This window comes from Biomphalaria glabrata, chromosome 12, assembly GCF_947242115.1.
Source record: "Biomphalaria glabrata chromosome 12, xgBioGlab47.1, whole genome shotgun sequence".
NCBI lineage: Eukaryota > Metazoa > Mollusca > Gastropoda > Planorbidae > Biomphalaria > Biomphalaria glabrata.
In genome coordinates, this window is record NC_074722.1 from 38,190,707 (window position 1) to 38,204,068 (window position 13,362).

A 13,362-nucleotide genomic window follows, 5' to 3' on the forward strand; every position below is an offset into this window, starting at 1 on the left:
GTCCTGTTGTCTCAGTCCTACCTGTCCTGTTGTCTCAGTCCTACCTGACCTGTTGTCACCGTCTTTCCTGTCATGTTGGCTCAGTCCTACCTGTCCTGTTGTCTCAGTCCTACCTGTCCTGTTGTCTCAGTCCTTCCTGTCCTGTTGTCTCAGTCCTACCTGTCCTGTTGTCTTAGTCCTTCCTGTCCTGTTGTCTCGGTCCTACCTGTCCTGTTGTCTCAGTCCTTCCTGTCCTGTTGTCTCAGTCCTACCCGACCTGTTGTCTCAGTCACACCTGTCCCGTTGTCTCAGTCCTCATTGTCCTGTTGTCTCAGTCCTACCTGTCCTGTTGTCTCAGTCCTTCTTGTCCTGTTGTCTCGGTCCTACCTGTCCTGTTGTCTCAGTCCTACCTGTCCTGTTGTCTCAGTCCTTCCTGTCCTGTTGTCTCAGTCCTACCTGTCCTGTTGTCTCAGTCCTTCCTGTCCTGTTGTCTCGGTCCTACCTGTCCTGTTGTCTCAGTCCTTCCTGTCCTGTTGTCTCAGTCCTACCCGACCTGTTGTCTCAGTCACACCTGTCCTGTTGTCTCGGTCCCATCTGTCCTGTTGTCTCGGTCCCTCCTCTCCTATTGTCTCTGTCTTACCTGTCCTGTTGTCTCGGTTCCACCCGTCCTGTTGTCTCAGTCCCACATGTCCTGTTGTCTCAGTCCTACATGTCCTGTTGTCTCAGTCCTACCTGTCCTGTTGTCTCAGTCCTACCTGACCTGTTGTCACCGTCTTTCCTGTCATGTTGGCTCAGTCCTACCTGTCCTGTTGTCTCAGTCCTACCTGTCCTGTTGTCTCAGTCCTTCCTGTCCTGTTGTCTCAGTCCTACCTGTCCTGTTGTCTCAGTCCTACCTGTCCTGTTGTCTCAGTCCTTCCTGTCCTGTTGTCTCAGTCCTACCCGACCTGTTGTCTCAGTCACACCTGTCTCGTTGTCTCAGTCCTCATTGTCCTGTTGTCTCAGTCCTACCTGTCCGATAGATAGATAGATAGATAGATAGATAGATAGATAAATGAGTAGATTAGATAGATTAGATTAGATAGATAGATAGATAGATAGAAAGATAGATAGATAGATAGATAGATAGATAGATAGATAGATAGATAGATAGATAGATAGATGGATAAATAGATAGATAGATAGATAGATAGATGGATAAATAGATAGATAGATAGATAGATAGATAGATAGATAGATAGATAGATAGATAGATAGATAGATAAATGAGTAGATTAGATAGATTAGATTTTATAGATAGATAGATAGATAGATAGATAGAAAGAAAGATAGATAGATAGATAGATAGATAGATAGATAGATAGATAGATAGATAGATAGATAGATAGATAGATTAGATAGATAGATAGATAGATAGATAGATAGATAGAAAGATAGATAGATAGATAGATAGATAGATAGATAGATAGATAGATAGATTAGATAGATAGATAGATAGATAGATAGATAGATAGATAGATAGATAGATAGATGGATAAATAGATAGATAGATAGATAGATAGATAGATAGATAGATAGATAGATAGATAGATAGATAGAAAGATAGGTAGATAGATAGATTAGATAAATAAGTATATTAGATAGATTAGTTTAGATTAGATAGATAGATAGATAGATAGATTAGATTAGATAGATAGATAAGTAGATTAGATAGATTAGTTTAGATTAGATAGATAGATAGATAGATAGATAGATTAGATTAGATAGATAGATAGATAGATAGATAGATAGATAGATAGATAGATAGATAGATAGATAGATAGATAGATAAATAAGTAGATTAGATAGATTAGTTTAGATTAGATAGATAGATAGATAGATAGATAGATAGATTAGATTAGATAGATAGATAGATAGATAGATAGATAGATAGATAGATAGATAGATAGATAGATAGATAGATAGAAAGATAGATAGATAGATAGATAGATAGATAGATAGATAGATTAGATAGATAAATGAGTAATTAGATAGATTAGATTAGATTAGATAGATAGATAGATAGATAGATAAATGAGTAGATTAGATAGATTAGATTAGATAGATAGATAGAAAGATAGATAGATAGATAGATAGATAGATAGATAGATAGATAGATAGATAGATAGATAGATAGATAGATGGATAAATAGATAGATAGATAGATAGATAGATAGATGGATAAATAGATAGATAGATAGATAGATAGATAGATAGATAGATAGATAGATAGATAGATAGATAGATAGATAGATAGATAGATAGATAAATGAGTAGATTAGATAGATTAGATTTTATAGATAGATAGATAGATAGATAGATAGATAGAAAGAAAGAAAGAAAGATAGATAGATAGATAGATAGATAGATAGATAGATAGATAGATAGATAGATAGATAGATTAGATAGATAGATAGATAGATAGATAGATAGATAGAAAGATAGATAGATAGATTAGATAGATAGATAGATAGATAGATAGATAGATAGATAGATAGATAGATAGATAGATAGATAGATAGATGGATAAATAGATAGATAGATAGATAGATAGAAAGATAGGTAGATAGATAGATTAGATAGATAGATAGATAGAAAGATAGATAGATAGATAGATAGATAGATAGATAGATAGATAGATAGATAGATAGATAGATAGATAGATAGATAGATAGATTAGATAGATTAGATAGATAGATAGATTGATAGATTGATAGATAGATAGATAGATAAATGAGTAGATAAGATAGATTAGATTAGATAAATAGATGGATAGATAGATAGATAGATAGATAGATAGATAGATAGATAGATAGATAGATAGATAGAAAGATAGATAGATAGATTAGATAGATAGATAGATAGATGATAGATAGATAGATAGATAGATAGATAGATAGATAGATAGATAGATAGATAGATAGATAGATAGATGGATAGATAGATAGATAGATATAAAGATTAGATAGATAGATAGATAGATAGATAGATAGATAGATAGATAGATAGATAGATAGATAGATAGATAGATAGATAGATAGATAGATAGATAGATAATTTCATTACTTTTAACTATATCTTTTGATTCCTAAGAAATATTTACGATACAAAGGCTCCCAGGTCTACAAACATAATTTTAAAAAGAAAGGCAACTCTATCAAAGAATTGTAAGTCACATTTATGTTACGCATATTCCTAACAATGATCTACCAAATAAACTTAAAAAAAACTCGTAAGCCTTGTATGGTTACCCACCTCCCTGTTTCAGCGTAGCGCCCTAGTGGACACGATCGTAAAAGGAATCGACGTGGACAAGGAGTAGCTAAAAACAAACAAATCTCCTTGGGGTGCCTAAGATATCAGTTATTCGATGGCACAGACAAGACATGAATAAATAAAATAAAAAAAGTACCCAACTGGTTTTGATACCAACAAAAGAAATAGCCTAAAAAGCTATTGAGAAATAAAGCTGTAAGAGTGAAGTTGTTTCCCTTTGATAAACTTAAATTGTTAAAAAAAATATTTGTTTACATTTTGTTCTATATCAGGTAGGGGTGGATAGAAGGGGCGGACTGGCTATATGGGCATTTGGGCAAATGCCCTGTGGGCCGGTACCCAAATGGGCCTGTAGGGCCACCGAAATGCCTGATCGAAGTCACTATGGCACATATCAAGTTGTTAAAGGTTTTATAATATCCTTATTATGTTATTCTTATTATCTTTATAAAAGGCCCTCTGAGCGTCGTGTTTAAACAAAAAAGTCTTTCACAGACATTAGAGTGTAATACTCTTTTAATCAAACACATTTTCCGAAAATAAAATGTAGAATGTAGACATTGCTACTAGTAGGCTTCATCTTTTTAGGGCCTACATAATTGCTGATTTAAAAAGACGCTATATTGCTTATTAAGATATAGATTTCACTGTATGCATGCATATCGATACATTGTCAAACTTAACAATGATTTTGAAGGACCGATACACCTAGAAATAGATGCCCATCACATGATAGAGAATTTGTGGGCCGAATTATATAGAAATGCCCGGGCCGATTTTGACACCCAGTCCGCCCCTGGTGGATAGGAAGCCTTTCAATATATTTATGCTTATATTTGAGTGAGTTAAGTTTTAAGGCAACGAGTTTTTGTCTTTTTATGAAATTTGTAAATGAACCCATGATTTTACTTCTTTTTCCCCATTTCTCTTACTCGGATCAGGTTGAAACTTTGCGCAACTGTTTTATAGTCGAAGACAATACATCAATTCATAAAAAAAAACACAAAAAAAACCCCACCAATTTGTTAATCCATAAGTGGTAATTAATTATTGCTGGATAGAAAAAAGGGAAATAAATCTTACAGTATTGAAATGTATGACCGTTGTCTTCTAGATTTTTCTTTCAAGTTTTTTTCTTTATTCGCTTGTTTTTTTTTTTCGTTTTGTTTTTTATTTGTCCTCAAAATTGTCTAGAGTCTTAGAGTCAAAACGGCGCTAGAACGACTGCATCAAAACTTTTATAGTCAAAATCGCTGCGTACCATTTGGTCTAATTGTTTTATAAGCGACAATTGATGTAACTACATGAATTATTATAGCTTTTATATAGCGCTACTTTCATGCTTATAGCATGCTCAGAGCGCTTTTGGCCCAATCTCATTTGTGGACCAGTGGCGGCCAATTAGTTAATCAACTATTAGTAATATATTATTTTGTTTGGTATCGAACAAGGGAAATTAATCGTACTTGAATGATGAGGTTTTTATAAGTGAAATTAGTCCCCATGAGAAGGTTTGAGCCCTGAGAGTGAACTTTTTTTTTTGTTTTTGTTTTTCTTTTCTACGTTTTTTCTTGTTACCTTTAAATATTTATCTAGTATTTGGACTCTATCTAGAATTAAACTCTATTATTTAACTCTATCTAGAATTAAACTCTATTATTTAACTCTATCTAGAATTAAACTCTATTATTTAACTCTATCTAGAATTAAACTCTATCTAGAATTAAACTCTATCTAGAATTAAACTCAAGCTATTATTTAACTCTATCTAGAATTAAACTCTATCTAGAATTAAACTTTATCTATTATTTAACTCTATCTAGAATTAAACTCTATCTAGAATTAAACTCTATCTATTATTTAACTCTATCTAGAATTAAACTCTATCTATTATTTAACTCTATCTAGAATTAAACTCTAACTATTATTTAACTCTATCTAGAATTAAGCTCTATCTATTATTTAACTCTATCTAGAATTAAACTCTATCTAGAATTAAGCTCTAACTATTATTTAACTCTATCTAGAATTAAACTCTATCTATTATTTAACTCTATCTAGAATTAAACTCTATCTATTATTTAACTCTATCTAGAATTAAACTCTAACTATTATTTAACTCTATCTAGAATTAAACTCTAACTATTATTTAACTCTATCTAGAATTAAACTCTATCTAGAATTAAACTCTATCTAGAATTAAACTCTATCTAGAATTAAGCTCTATCTAGAATTAAACTCAATCTAGAATTAAACTCTATCTAGAATGAGGTAGTTACGAATCTCTGACCTAATTTATAAAAAGTCACGTGACTGTGGTTTTATACATGGCAATAATGGCAATATCTTCCTATGATAAGATGTAGATCTAGATTTAGTGCTAGCTTAGATCTAGAAGAACTACTAAATAATCATAAAAAATTAGTGAATTATTGTAACATACTTTTTATTATTTAAAGATGTATAGTTCAAGACTATTTTCATTTTTAAATTACAATGAAATCAATGAGGTCATTAATGTAAACAACACACCCACGTGACTGAGAAGAGATCCGGAACTACCCCATTAAACTCAATCTAGAATTAAACTCTATCTACACATTTTCTCTCCCACGTCCCATTCTCGGGTCAAGTTGACATTTCGCATAATTATTCGTGTCGTGTACAAATACCCTATTACACCGATTTTAGATCCGACCACCAAATTATAAGCCATAAACACACATCCCAAGTTACGCCCCAAACGCCAAAACAAACGCACACCGCCATTAAGTCCAGGGACATTAACATTTGGTGTCCACAAACATCACTTTGGGTTGACACTCCTAACACCCACTGCTATTCTAATCGTTCCTGTCCAACATGGCATCGGACGATGGTCAAGCCTGAAAATCGTTAAATGGTTCCGCTCTCCTCCTTCCTTGCCACCCCCCCCCCAAGGTCGTGGGATAATGGAGATCAGGTGGGCAAGTTTTAAGGAAACCATTGGTCCAAGTAAACCATCCTAATTCGGAATACTTGATGATCATTGGACCGGCACCATTCCAACCCACCGCGTGGGTCTCGGGTACCTATAATGGCTGGAGACGAAAGTCGCAGTTTAATGCCACATTCTATCAGACTCTCTGAAAAGTCAGAAGACTCTCAAGTCGAGGACTTTGCTTGGGAACTTGTGTAAGTATTTTCAGCCTGCATTGGCTGTTTTCCCAATTCTACCCCCCCCCTTTTCTCGTTGCGGTCCACTGGTCACGAGCGACCGTCATCATCATCATCATCAAACTCCATTTGAGTGAGGGCTTCAGAGACTCAAATCCTCTCTTGCAAAAGCCCTGGACAGAAACCCTGCTGTCTTGCGTAGTGCATACATGTCACCATACAGGTCGAGAATTTTTGGTTTCCCAGACCTGTCGAGACGGAGATCAACAAGTTTGGTGAAGTCGAACAGAATATGAGGCACGGTTTCCTCTTCTTCCCCGCAGCGGGGGCACCGTGAATCGAAATTTGGCATAGCCGAGAGAAATATGACCCAACAGGACAATGGCCCGTCCTGCACTGTGCTATAATAGCTTGCTCAGGCCTGGACAGCCTCCACCACGGGGAAGTGCGGCCAGGGCGCATCATGCGCTCCCAGACTCCACGCGCTTTTTGGGATTTGTCCCAGCACTCAAACCACTTTTCCATTTTTGTTTTTTTAATTATAGCCAGAGCATAATTCGGAAACGGCACGACTCTAACACACCGCGTGGGTCTATTATTAGATTTAGTAGAATGACGCTAGCATGTATCTTAGTCTCTAGGAGCGCTCCTATTAAGGATAATATTTACCGCGTTGTGGCCATAAGACTTTACCCCTAGGAGTCACAGGCCATTCATCCCCGTCGGAAAATGCAAACTGACCGATCGGCGGACATATTCCACCACAACGCGTGTAAACTGGGACAATGGACAACGCAGTGATCGTCAAGTTCGGACAGTATAATATGAACAATTTTAACGTGAACTGTTGTGTAAACCGTAAACTTATGTTAGTGTCTTATGTGTTGTTGGCAATGTAATCTCTTCAGTACTGAATAAACATATTAAAGTTTAAAATGTCTTGTTATATGACGTACTTGAAAGGGGACTCGTATTTTCCTAGTTCAGTGACATTGCGGTCTGCGAGATACCGGGCCTGGCTGACAAGAAGGTGTGTGTTGGAGTTATCCACTCGTTTGACAGTCGATTGGACGATAATCCGCACAACTGTCTATCAGAGAGCAAAAAAAAAAATTTTTATGTATTACATTAAACACTCATTAAATTTCATTTTTTTTAGTTAATTTATTGTTTTCAATTTTCGAACTCTGTACATAACCACAATGAGCAGAGCAACAAATGAAAAAAAAATCTTGAATATTAATTTACAGAAAACTGTTTAAACCAGTGATGCCCAAAATACGGCTCGCGGGCTACATCTGGCCCGCCACGTGGTTACATCCGCCCAGCCGAAACGTCGGCACAAAGTGTAGAAAATCCATTAATCCATTAAGTTTAAATTGCTGCAAACTGCCTTAGCTTCGCCAGCTCCTGGATTTTCCTCAGGGTTGACCCCCTGACAACTATGAATTAGATAATTTTACCATCATTTGGAAGCAGCTCAAATGCAATATGTTGAGCGCACCGGTGCCTTAAAAAAAATAGACTGTGGAGCCGCGGGCGCAGCAGACATAACCCATGGTGGCGTTAGGTCGTGCAGGAACCTGACTTCCAGAGGAATGGCACCATCATCTCAAGTCTAAATTCTGAAGCTTTTCGTGTGTAGTCTTATCTTATCTTATAGAATACAGACGTTACTTCAAAACCAAACATGAGTTACGTACTATATGCGTATTCTTCTGGCTTGAAGCCTTTCCTCTAGGCGTTGGTCATTCCTCACTCTGTTCTGACCATCACGTTATGTCTGGGCTGGAACCAGAAGTCATAGACAATGGTTATATGGCTCCTTTCCCAGTTTCCCTTCAGGCTAAAATCTCCAACCAACAACACAGACCCACCTGAAGATATGAAATATAAGGGCAAAGAGAAATTACAATGCAGAAATAGGATTGCTCTGTACAATATTTATACATACAAGAATTTACCTATAAAAATCTTTAAAATATTTACATATATATGTTACAAATATTAATTGTATAATCTAGACAAATAAGAAGTTTAATTCAATAAAAAAAAAAAAAATAGATCGATAAACTAAAAAAAAAAAAAAAAAAGTGCTTTCCCAGAGTTCCAATTGTAAATCTTAGCCATTGAGTGGAAGGGCAAAGTTGAAATAACATTACAACAGTACAACAGTGATGCCCAAAATATGGCCCGCGCGCGTGGTTCCATCCGCCCTACGAAACGTCGGAACAAAGTGTAGAAATCCCCCCCCCTCCAAACGAACAAAAAGTATTAAAAATGTATCTTTACCTACGTATGGGCCCTCTCGTTTTCTCTGATGGATTGGTATCATAATCACAACCACAAAATGAGTCGTTGGTAAAGCTACCTATACTGTTGCCTACATTTTAAGAAGAGAAATTAAGCTGTTTTCTGACGCGTAAAAATATAATTGTCAAACAACGTATTGGTTAAATATTACATAGGTTTCTACCAAAATAGTTGCAGAACAATATCATTTCATTTTTTTTTAAAACTTTTAGGTCATTTGGCCCGCAAGACGAGTGCTAGATATTAAAATGCCCCGCTGGTCGAATTAGGCTGGGCATCACTGGTTTAAACAATGAAGAAAATAAGTTGATTGCATGTGTGTGTGTGTTTATATATGTGATAACTATTAACAATTTGCATGTGTATGTATTTAGCACATCTTGTTTTTTTCTTTAAATTATAACACTAAAAAAAAAACTATTTAAATTTTTCAACAAGAGAGACAATTAGGACTGGAAGATGAAAGGTGGAATTTATTTGTTTACTTCCCTTTGACAAAATAAAATCCATTTTCAAGACAACCCAAACAGGATATGAATTCAAGAGGATTGACCAAATGGACAGTCAGCTGAATTCAGAGGTCCCTATAATGGTCACTTCCCCCCCCCCGGGCCCCAAAAATTCAATCTCTACCACTGAATGTAATCTTTTACTGCTTAGAGAATTGACGTTGCTGGTCAGTGTTGATGCCTTCTAAGACATTTGGTGACGCTTGTTCAATGTAGACGCGGAACCGTTGATATGTTTGCCTTGTGTGTTATTTTTAATTAACTAAGACTTCAACTGAATAAAGTGAAAAATAAAAACGAATATTTTTTAATTGTAATTCTTTCTAATTACTTTGCTTGCACATATCTTTCAGCTTGCTCAGTGCGTTACGGTCCTATCTCTTCTGTCAACCACTGGGGGTAGGGGGGAGTCTGGTATAAAGCTTCCGTGTTGCATTTAGGAGCCCAGAAAAACATTAGCTATTTTAGAAAGAAAATCCGCTGCCGAGAACGAACAGAGACGGCGAAAAGAAAATCTAAATCTACCACCTGCGGACAATTGTTATGCTTGCCCTGAATGTGGCAAAATATGTAGGTCACATCTGGGGCTGCGCAACCACGTGACTCGGACTCACAAGACAAGCCTTATTATTATTAGTTTTGGAACGAAGTATAATCGACTTGACTTTGAACCCGACGTAGTGACGACATAGGCATTGGGATTAAAGATTAGGATTGTAGATTTTTAGATCCAGTTATTGCTAGGCTCTCAAGGGGGATAACATTGTCGTAGTGACTGACTCATCTGTGGCCCATTCTGAATAAAAGATTGTTATGATGTTTTCTTCTCAACTGACTGTCCATTGAGCCTGTTCGTTACTTTTCGCTCTTTGTGACGTCATGTAGATCGATATTTTCGGACTTGCACCTGTAATACACGATCTACAATTATCAAGGTACTTTAGAAATACTTTAAGTACAACTTACATACATACATTCGTTATACAACTTACTTTGTCAGTCTCCGCTAGCAGAGTGGTTACCGTGTTGGATTGATAATTCTAAGAAGGCTTGAGCCACGAGTTCAAATTCAGGTCATTTTCCCTTTTTTTTTTAAATTTTATAAATGCTTTTTTTTTAAATTGAGTATCTAGATCTACGACAAATTTAATGACATGCCTGATCCTATGCTTAATATAAGGTTTTAAAATATATATATATATATAAATATATATATCTTGTTGTGACCTCTATTGGGAATTATTTCGTAAAAAGTGTCTCTGTTATTTTTTCATGAACACAACTATCTCCAATATATTTTAGACTTTTATTCACCAGTAGTAGTTTCTAAAAATGCAAAGAAATATTGACAATTAAATTATTACATATACTTGTTAGTTATTATAAATGACCTTAGAACATTTCTAGTTCAATTATTACGGCATCTAGTAACTAATAGTGATGTAAGCCCATATGGGTTGCATGTCTAGGCTTGTAAAAGGACAAGCAAAGGAAAACGAGAACTATGAACAATTCTGAACAAAGTTCTTACATTTGTTGTTGTGATACCATAAAATTAGTTGTTGTTTTTTTTATAAATGCAATGTATCTTTTCTAAAGTGAATAAAAAAAAAGATTCTCATTAATTGTGGGGGCAATCTAACACAATTACAAAACATGGTACAAATATGTCAGAAATCTAAGGCCCCCATGCTTGACATCCTAGCTGGTAGTCTCTACTATAGTGTATTCACGAATCTATGAATCCACTAGTTTGACTACATATATTCATTTGGTGAAATGTCGAAATGATATTTATACTATGGTTATTATGGAAGTACATGCCTATTATGCACATTAGCTGTTTTATAATGAATTTAATAAAATTTATATATAGATACTAAGATAGTTTTTAATTTCGTGCATATTTTTCAGTCTTATTTTTTTTGTTTTTCTTTTTCATTTGGGGCCATCCTAATGATCCTATTCACTTCTTTAGGACATCTAATTAGGCAAGCCCTGCACTGCGTTTGAGTCGCCTCCCTTAATCTGACAACCTTTAAATGCAATGTGAAAGGTCAAGGTTCTTACAAAGCTTCCCTGCTTTCCAAAAGCTCCATTGTTGGACAAAGAAATTATGTCGATGGGTCTGACCAGTGTGACATTAAAACTTGCCTTCATTGCCGTCAGTGGGCTGGAAGGATGTGGTAAATAGATACCTGTCAATCAGATAGTATCAATTAATCAATTAAAAGACTGAACAATGATTACTGCTGCGAGGGGAGGGGAATAACTGTTAAAAAAGATCATTGTTGCTTATTTTTAAATTGTTTCGAATGTTCCTTCAGAACTGGTGACTAATTCAATTATAAGTACTTAATTAACTAATTGGTTATTTTTCTTTATTGATTCGTGTCTTATGTCAATGAGTAAAAAAAAGCAAAATTTTAACTAAATCTGAGAAAGGGTGTGGGAGAGATAACGTGTAGAAACTTTTTTACAGACAGACAGACAGACAGACAGAATGAGTTGATATTAAATGATATAAAATTGAAGGTTGAGCATCGCATAAAAGATGTTTGAGATGCCATTGCGAGATGTTTGAGATGCCACTACGAGATGTTTGAGATGCCACTGAGAGATGTTTGAGATGCCACTGAGAGATGTTTGAGATGCCACTACGAGATGTTTGAGATGCCACTGAGAGATGTTTGAGATGCCACTGAGAGATGTTTGAGATGCCACTACGAGATGTTTGAGTTGCCACTGAGAGAAGTTTGAGATGCCACTGAGAGATGTTTGAGATGCCACTGAGAGATGTTTGAGATGCCACTACGAGATGTTTGAGATGCCACTGAGAGATGTTTGAGATGCCACTACGAGATGTTTGAGATGCCACTGAGAGATGTTTGAGATGCCACTGAGAGATGTTTGAGATGCCACTGCGAGATGTTTGAGATGCCACTGAGAGATGTTTGAGATGCCACTGAGAGATGTTTGAGATGCCACTGAGAGATGTTTGAGATGCCACTGCTAGATGTTTGAGATGCCACTGAGAGATGTTTGAGATGCCACTACGAGATGTTTGAGATGCCACTGAGAGATGTTTGAGATGCCACTACGAGATGTTTGAGATGCAACTGAGAGATGTTAGTGATGCCACTGCGAGATGTTTGAGATGCCACTACGAGATGTTTGAGATGCCACTGCGAGATGTTTGAGATGTCACTACGAGATGTTTGAGATGCCACTGCGAGATGTTTGAGATGCCACTGCGAGATGTTTGAGATGCCACTACGCCTATGTGTTCCCCATCCCGTTTCCGCCTATGACGTTACTTACACATCAGCTCCGTTCCCGGAATACCTGGAGTAGTAAAGACCAACCAGCGTGTTGCTGATCTTTGAAGTGTAGCTCATCAAAAAATGCAAAGAAATATTGACCATTGAATTGTTACATATACTTGTTATTTATTATAAATGAATTTAGAGAATCTTTTTCTTTAGGCTCAGTCGTTTAGTGAATTATAGAGCTTCCGATAATTTGGGGCTCTGTGTCATAATTACCAAACATGGATGAAACATGTCAGAACTCTATAGCCCCATACTTAAAACCCTAGCTCGTAGTCTCCACTATAGTCTAAACGTCAAGGCTCATTCACGAATCTTTGGATCCACTTGTTTGCTTACATATGTTAAAAGACTACTGTTTTTCCATTTGGTTAAATGTTGAATTAATAACAGTTTAGATAACAGTGACCCAATAGATGATATCTTCCTAGATATTTCCAAAGCTTTTGACAAAGTTCACGAGCATAGTTTGCTTAAAAAATTAAAATATTTTGGCATTGGTGGTCCATTTTCTGATACGGAGAGATCAAACTGTAATCTGTAATAATAAATGGCTCTAAACCAACACCAATAACACGAAACTCAGGTGTAACTCAATAAACAGTCTTAGGTCCACTACTACTTCTAATTTACATAAACGAATTATCATATTGCATAAGTTCAGGAACAAACCTTCACTGTTTTCAGGACCTTTGATAGGTCAAAAACAGGAGAGAGATATACAGAAAAGATCAGTAATCGGAGGTAGGTCATCTCTTTTCAAC